The 8135-nt window shown below is 49.5% G+C and overlaps 1 pseudogene; it reads left to right on the top strand.

The window, feature by feature from the left end:
* Positions 1-1061: 1061 nt before the first annotated feature.
* LOC124652085 lies at positions 1062-1560 on the top strand (annotated as a pseudogene).
* Positions 1561-8135: the final 6575 nt, after the last annotated feature.

The raw sequence follows: 8135 nt of genomic DNA, 5'->3' as shown, positions 1-8135 counted from the left end.
AAGTTGACGAGGTGATGAGGTGCAGCTTCAGGTTGTTCGTGTAGTATTTGGAAGAATCATGCTCCAATTAGTATTACCTTAAACACTTACAGTAACCTTTGTATTGATTTGGAGGCTGCTAGTGTGTATTCTATGTATTTAAAACATGGAAATCTTACAATGGAACCAATAATCAGCTGCACATCAAATTTAGGGGCATTAAGGACATTACACAACAAACAAGTCCAAACTTCATAAGCCCAAAAGAAGGGAAAGGAAAGTTTCTAGGAGCTTCTCCCCACCGGAGTTTCTCCCCACTAAAATCTATAAGCGGGTTTTTTCATAAGCAAAAGTCTAAAAGAAGTGGCCCTTAAACCATGGATAAACCCTCTGGCCGCCTGTGGCCACGAGGGATGGTGGTTCTCGCCGTGTATTGGGTTTTGCCCCACCATTCTATCTAAATACAAAACTCGCAGATCTCGGGTACTCGAAAAAATATAAAGGAACAAATGATAGTCAATCTGCGGTTTAAACCAAGATGCACCATGCAATTATGGACAGGATCTCCTGATATTTGTCGTCGGAGTACAACGTTCTGTTAGTAGATGCCGATCTGGCCTTCATGAGAGACAACAGAGAGACGAGACAGCTCAACTTGCATTGTCCGTATCTACAGGCGCCAGCGCTCGCGTGGGGCACTGACACACCAACTGCTCTTTTGTTTATACCCATATTTGACAGCGCTTCATAGATAAACTTATGTTCTGTGAGAAGACAACTCGCATTAAAAAAATCCCAGTTCATACATTTTAATGCTAAATTATCAACCACACATGATTGTTAAAAAACAACGAGTACAGTACAGATTGGATCCATGAATGATAGACCTCATGTGCATGATCAAGATCCAGGGGACCATGGACTCCTAATGCCACAAATGCAATCCTCTGTTTATAAACATATTGCTGCTTCACTTGTGAGCAGTGTGTGTGAGTAAAGTCTGTAGCCTGTAGGGAGAGTAGCTGTATACTAACAGCACAATACGTACACACACGCCTCCCTTCTACTCATCCCGGCCAGCCATGGCCTTCTTCAAGCTCCACTCCATGTCCTTTGCCGCCATTGTCGTCGTCCTGGCGTTGGCGGCGCCGCGACTGGCTGCGGCCGCGGGGACGTCGGCGCACCTGCACGTGTACATGCACGACGTGCTGGGCGACAGCGCGGTGATCGTGGCGAAAGGCCCGCGAGGCGTCTTCGGCAACACGGTGGTGATGGACGACGTGCTGACGGACGGCACGGCGGCGACGTCGGCCGCCGTGGGGCGCGCCCAGGGCCAGTACATGGTGGCCTCGTCGAATGGCGGGTTCGAGCTGATGGTGAACATGAACGTGGTGCTCACGTCGGGCCCCTACGTACGCCGGGAGCTCGGTCACGGTGATGGGGCGCGACGACACTGGCGTGGCGGTGCGCGAGCTCACGGTGGTCGGCGGCACGGGGCAGTTCCGGATGGCGCGCGGGTACGTGCTCTGGAAGACCGTCCGCCCCGACCTGCTCGAGCTCGACATCTACGTCAACCCATGATGCGCTCTTGGTGGCACGCGTGCCTGCGCCTAGTACTGCAACAAAGCGATATACTACGTGTGAATGCAATGCGTAATACAGTCTTTTACCTCTCATTCTTCAGTTTTGTTTACGCACATGGGATGTGAGCGCTGCTCGATCATACAGTATGTGGCTATTTTTCACATTTTCCATCCCTGTCACTGTTGAATTGTCAAATTCTCGAGGATAGAGCAGTCAACCCATGACCATTTTTTGCTGTGACATTTCTATGATTCTTCATCGAAGGTAACTAGGGGTGTTCGGTTCTGGGATGAAGAGGAATGGAACGGAACCATCCCGTACTTGGAGCTCGTTCGCGTGTTCGGTTTGTCAAAGGAACGGAACCAACTGGTTCCACAAAAGGGAATATTCCGCTCAGATGCGGAACGCATTGGTTCCACCAAATCGGTCGGACGACGAGGAACGGCTGGCTGACCAGCCCAACTAATCCCTCCAAAAGATAATTAGCCTCCCTAACCGTTTCTCTCCGTCCTCTCGGGAGATGCGTGGGCCGATGGCGAGCAGGCGCGACGCCGGATTGCGCGCACGCGAGGCGGCCGACGGCGCCCAGGCATAGCGGCCGACGGCGAGCAGGCGCGGCGGCTCCCGACGACCAGCACAGGCGGCTCTCGGCGGCCACGCGTGGCGGCTCCCGGCGGCCAGCACCCGTTGCAGGGCCAGGCACGCGCAACTCTCGTCGGCCAGCTCGCGCGGCGGCGGGGCCTGCCAGCCGTAGCCCCTCGGCGGCCACGCGTGGCGGCTCTTGGCGGCCAGCACCCGCGATGGGGCCAGGCACGCGCATCTCCCAACGGCCAGCATGCGGCGGAGGCGACACGAAGGACGCTCGGACGATGGCGCGAAGGACGCGTGAAGGCAGCAAGCGGCAATTGCTGGTAGCTATCCATCAGATTAAAGCTAAGCTCAAATTATTAGCATTTTAACCATAATTATGTCTATTCCGTTCCGTCCCAGTTCCTCCAACCGAACACAATATGGAATCATTCCGTTCCTCGTTCCTTTTCGAACCGAACACAGGGTCGGAACCATCCCGTGACCTCGGGACGGAACCATTCCATTCCATTCCTTCTTGTTCTGGAACCGAACACAACCTAGGTAAATGCGACGAGGCTGCTAAGTGCGACGCCGATGCTCGTTGCTTCTTCTTCCCCGTGTCGTGGCCCTAGATCGCACCAACTTTTCGCAAAGATCAACTTTCCATGTCCCCGCTGAACACCATGGTTCTCGTTGCGGCTCTGTCAGGCCTTATGTTGTTTGCTATAAACACGACAAGTAAATAACGAAAAATAAAATAAAAGTCGCAGCGGAGACACAAGATTTTAACGTGGAAAACCCCTCCAACACAAAGGAGAAAAAACCACGGATGTCAGTCAGCAAAATTTCACTATAACAGGAGTGTTTACAAACGCCGTGGGTTAACTTATAATCTGATAAACCCTAACTGGCGGCTTACAAGAGAAATATATAGGCGGTGGTATCGATCCGTACTGCGGCGGTCCAAGCCTACCCGGCGACGGGCCTCGCTCCGCTCGTCAGAAGTTAGCCTCCCTTTAATATGAATTTGGATCACAGTATAACAGTGTTGTCGCAAGGTCTCTGTCTGCTCGTGTTTCACGAGGACGCCACCTCTTGCCTCCTGATCCGCCACGACGTGCGCCTCAGTAACGGATGCATCTCCAGTGCCTTAGAAGGCTACGTGCCCGCCGGGTGTTTGGTGTTTGCCAGCCGTAGATTGTCGCTACATTGGAAAAATTGGCATCGGTACCTCACGGCCCCGATTCCAAGGTGTTGACATGGGGTTGTCTTGCTTGAAGATCGGTTAGCCTCCGAATGTATTATCTCGCATGCTCGTGTTTAGTCAAGATCGCCTTCTATTGGTGCCTTCCTAGGGAGTACTAGGGAGTACCCGTAGTAGATGGATAGAAGATGACGATCCATGGATCATTGTGTGCGTACAGTTGCAGAACCGTGCATGCGATGAATGTGACTCAGCCGCAACTCAAACGAACACACACTAAGTCACGTCTAGAGCTTGGGCTTAAAAGGAGCACCATCTTTACTCGATGTATTTCCATCTTACGGGTGGGATCCACATTGGATGGACCCAGATGGAATAGTAATCTTGAAGTGGTCTTATTATGCAGACTGGTAACGGTGGCAAACGAATTTTGGGACTAGTAGAGAAGTCTTGTGTTTTTATAGCCCTCACATTAGTTAGAGAAGGCAATACATGCAAGTCATGCAATGCATTATCTCTTATTGCCATCCCTAACAACTAATGAAGATTTATTAAATTTTAGTAGGAAATTGTGTAGCTAAGACATATGGTATAATGGAAAAAAAATCTCTTGTTTTATAAGCGATCATTTTTAGCAAAGGAAAGACACTCTTCTTTTTCTTCATTATCTCCTCTCTAACTAATCCAAAAATCCTAACTGACATACATCTGTTGGAGAGACCCGAGACTCGTAGCAACATGAACAAACAAGCACCATTTACTAGCAGGGTTCTTCAAAACGACACCTTCAAGAAAGTAACAATGCATAGGCGTTGTCTAACAAAAAAAAAAGCCATAACATGAGTTTTCACTATGGAGATGTCCGATCTCTAGACAATGCCTTCATGAAGGAAATGGCTATAGAGTCTTCATTGCTAGGTACAACCAATGAAAGTCATAACTAAGGTTCTCACACTAGGAACTGAGACGCTCATCCTACATCACCGCCTCCACTTTCTGAGCTGCCGTAGTTCGCCAATCACCTGGTAGGGTCTCAGAAGCAGTTGAAGTGTATAACTAGTGAAATGCAAATACATGTTTGGCAGCCTGTTTTTAGAATGGTTGGTAGACATGTAGCTGGTGTTGAAAGTTTGATATTACCTGAATGGAAAGGATGATGTTTAAATGGAAAGGATGATGTTTAAATACTAGTTCACATGATTTTGCTGATTATGGATTGCACTAGCTTAAATAATATGGTTTGCAATCTTTTCACCTGAAAAATGTTTCTATTTGTTGATGAATGTCTATGATAAAATAGACGAATGCATAAATATTTATCACTTCGTGTTAAATAATGACAAATTAACAAATTTACTTTTAGGATATAGTTTCATTGTTAACATAACACATACACAAGATGTCGAGTAGTTTAGAAGAAACAAGTTACCAATATACATGACCATAATATAAAACGAGCTCCATAAATTACATTATGCCCAAAATACAAGACAAGGTTTTAGTGATCATACTAGCTAAACTTCTCTGATCAAAGCATCTGCAATATTTTCAAGAATCACATGCATGTTCCCTACAAATGGCTCATGTTTTATGTTTCCCGACATATAGTTCTCACATCAATCGCACTTGTAGAACTCGCTATCATGTACAATACTCTCTCTTATGTTTTTGTGGAGTGCCATTCGTGCAAATAATACAAGCTTGCTTCACTATCTAGTGGGTAACTTGTGATATGTAATAAAATACGCCATTTTGTTTTCAACACACCATAGGCTCACTCAATGATATTTGTAAGTGATGAATGAGTCTGATTGGCTGGCGGCCTTGTCGAAACTCTGGTCGATGGTACTTATGTACCTTGTATGCAGAAAGAAACCATATCTTATTGGAATAACCGGAATCAACAAGGTAATATTTTTTATTAGAGTGGTTTAACACCTCCCCTTTATTGGTATGTTATCTAATACTCTTTCATGTGTTTTATAGTCTCTAATAGATATATCTTGTTCTTAGCTTTTAAAAAATCCTAAGTTTGCTAAAATTGAAGTCTAGGTGGAAAAGGTATCACCATTTTCGTAAGCTATATTTTCTATCTAAAAAACGGCTGGCCTAAGAGCATCTTCAGCCCCCAAACGGCACCGGATTGAGCGTTTGGGGGACGTGTTTCGTTTGTGCCGCGTTTGGGGGACGTCGCTCCCCAGCCGCGTTGTCGTTGCCTAATCGACGGTACCTCGGAGGAGGGATCCTCACGAGGGGGAGAAGAAGTAGGGGCCATAGGGCGGAGTGCACACGGGACGGTGGTACGCGAGTTACCCAGCTTCGGAACACCTGCACGATGACGGGGCCTACTGCTGCTTGTGCCGGAATTATCCGGGCGCTTTCGCATTGTTACAATGAGTTGTGGTTGTGCCTCTAGGGCTCCCGGGATCCGGCTTATAAAGGCGCACGGATCTAGGGTTTACATGGAGAGTCCTAGCCGGATTACAGATAACCTAACTACGGTACAATATCTTGCCGTGCACGTCACGGATCCGCCTTCCATATACATCGTACTGGATCCGGGTTCCTCATGGGCCTCCATGGATCCGAGTAACTCCTATGTCGGTACGGATCCGGCCTGCTGATCCTGGGCTGGACTTCTTCCTTCATGATCAACGACAAGTCGGGCCGCCCGATGGGCCACATGCCTCATCACCGTCCGTGGGCCACCCGGGCTTGCCGGATCTAGGCACTGTCGATGGTACACCTATGAAGTATACCCACAACAGTAGCCCCCAGAGTTCTCCGAGTTTCACCTGCAGTTTCCGCCTTGCTGGTTCATTGTAATCTCCGGCCAACGTTGGTAACGCGGAGAAACTTGAAGAGCTCCAACTTTGCATTTTCTTCTTTTTTCCAACTTATAGCCGGAAAATGCTCCCACCCCGCGGGACTTCATCCATCGACGTTCAAAAGAACATTTCCGGGTTACTCCCTGCTCGAATGAGAGACAACTTATCTTCACGAAATTACCCGGAATCTTAAGAGACTCAAACGGCTTCGGAAATCCTTCATCTTCAGATCACACGCAACAACGGAAGTTCCGTATTTCCCGCGCACAACTTCCTTATTTCCCGCGCTAAATTTTCGCAGATGCAAATCTTCAGCCGGAATTTTCGGGAGTGCATGGTTAAATTACCTCCACGTCGTTTTACCGCATTTGACCTAAACACGTGTCATCCATCCAACGGCGCGACCGTTCAGTTTCCACCGTTGGATCCGGATCCCGAATCTCCGAGCGCGGCCTATAAATACCCCGCGGCCCGGTAAAAATTCATTCTTTCACCCCCTCTCACCACATCGTCTTCCTCCTCGCGCCTGCGCCGCCCGCCAGATCTCGACTCCGGCGATCTTCGTCACGGTGAACTTCGCCCGCCGCCGAACCAAGGCTCCCCTCGCACCAAGATTCTCACGTTTGAACGAGAAACTCGCTCCGCCGCCGATTCGTGGTCACGCGGGTCGATTTCCTTCAAGTTCGGCGACCTCATCTCCGCCGGAGCTCCGTCGAGCCACCGCGCCATTTGCGGTAAGTACGCCGGCCTTGTAGAAGACAACCTAGTGTAGAGGATAGGCTTAGTGATCCGGGTACTCAAACACTTTGTATGGGTGCAGCCGGAAGCATGCCACTCGAATCGTCACTTTGCATTGGTAGCTCTTCGAGTAGCCCGGATCCCAATCAGATAGAACCCATATGCCCGGATCCCATATCATTCCTGCCACCGTATGTTTCCGACATCAGACTAGCTCAACCTTTTTCCGCATCTTCCAGCACCGCTCCAAGCCGGATTCCTACCCTCCAAGAGCTCCAAGAAGAACTCGAGGGACAAGCTCGGATGGCAGCAAAGGTGCAGGAGGCGGAAAACAAGAAGGCGTCCAAGGCCCGGATCCGCGAAGGAGAAAGGGGTCAATGGTGGCCTTGCGAAACCACCGATGTGGAGCTTAGAGAGCTCCAGAACGAAGGAATGATCTCCTCACATTGGAGCTTCACACGTGATTCCGTCGTCCCCAAGCCAGAAGCCGGAGAAGTTGTTATGACTAAGGCTTGGGTGGAACGCGGACTTTCACTCCCTTGTTCGGAATTTTTCTCTCCATCCTCAGCACCTACGGGCTCCAGCCCCACAACATTTGCCCAAATTCATACCTTCTTTTGTCCAACTTCGTGACTCTCTGCGAAGGACATCTTGGGATCCGGCCAGACGTCAAGTTGTGGCAATTCTTTTTCCGGGTGAAGAAAGAAACCAAGGAGAAAACTATGGTGAACTGCGGAAGCATGACGTTTATGCTCCGCCCTAGCCGCGTGTACCCTCCCCATGACTCACACGAATCCGTCCGGTACTGGAACGCCGGATGGTTTTATGAGAAGAATGCCTCAGTTCCGAAGGTCCATGAAGGCCTGCCCCAGTTTGTCAACGAACCTCCGGAAGAGCTTGCAAGCTGGAGCTTCGTCCCTTCGCTCGCCCAGACCCCAATTCTGGAGAAGGCTGCGCGGAGAATCTCCTGGCTAGTCCACGACGGACTAACCGGAGCCCAGCTCACACTTAGCTGGTTTTCTCGGAGAATCCAGCCTCTACGATACAACTCGCGCCTGATGTGCGCTTATACCGGGGCGGATGATCTTCTCCGAGTTACCCGCCATGACCTTCCGGCCGACTCTCTGAAGAGAAGGATCAAGACACTGGTGAAGATTCCGAGGGGCCAACAGGTCCCGGAACTGACCAAAGACATCTATACAAACGACCAATGTCCTCCGGTAAGCTTCGTC

This window comes from Lolium rigidum, chromosome 5, assembly GCF_022539505.1.
Source record: "Lolium rigidum isolate FL_2022 chromosome 5, APGP_CSIRO_Lrig_0.1, whole genome shotgun sequence".
Taxonomy (NCBI): domain Eukaryota; kingdom Viridiplantae; phylum Streptophyta; class Magnoliopsida; order Poales; family Poaceae; genus Lolium; species Lolium rigidum.
This window is presented reverse-complemented; position numbering and strand designations above follow the sequence as displayed.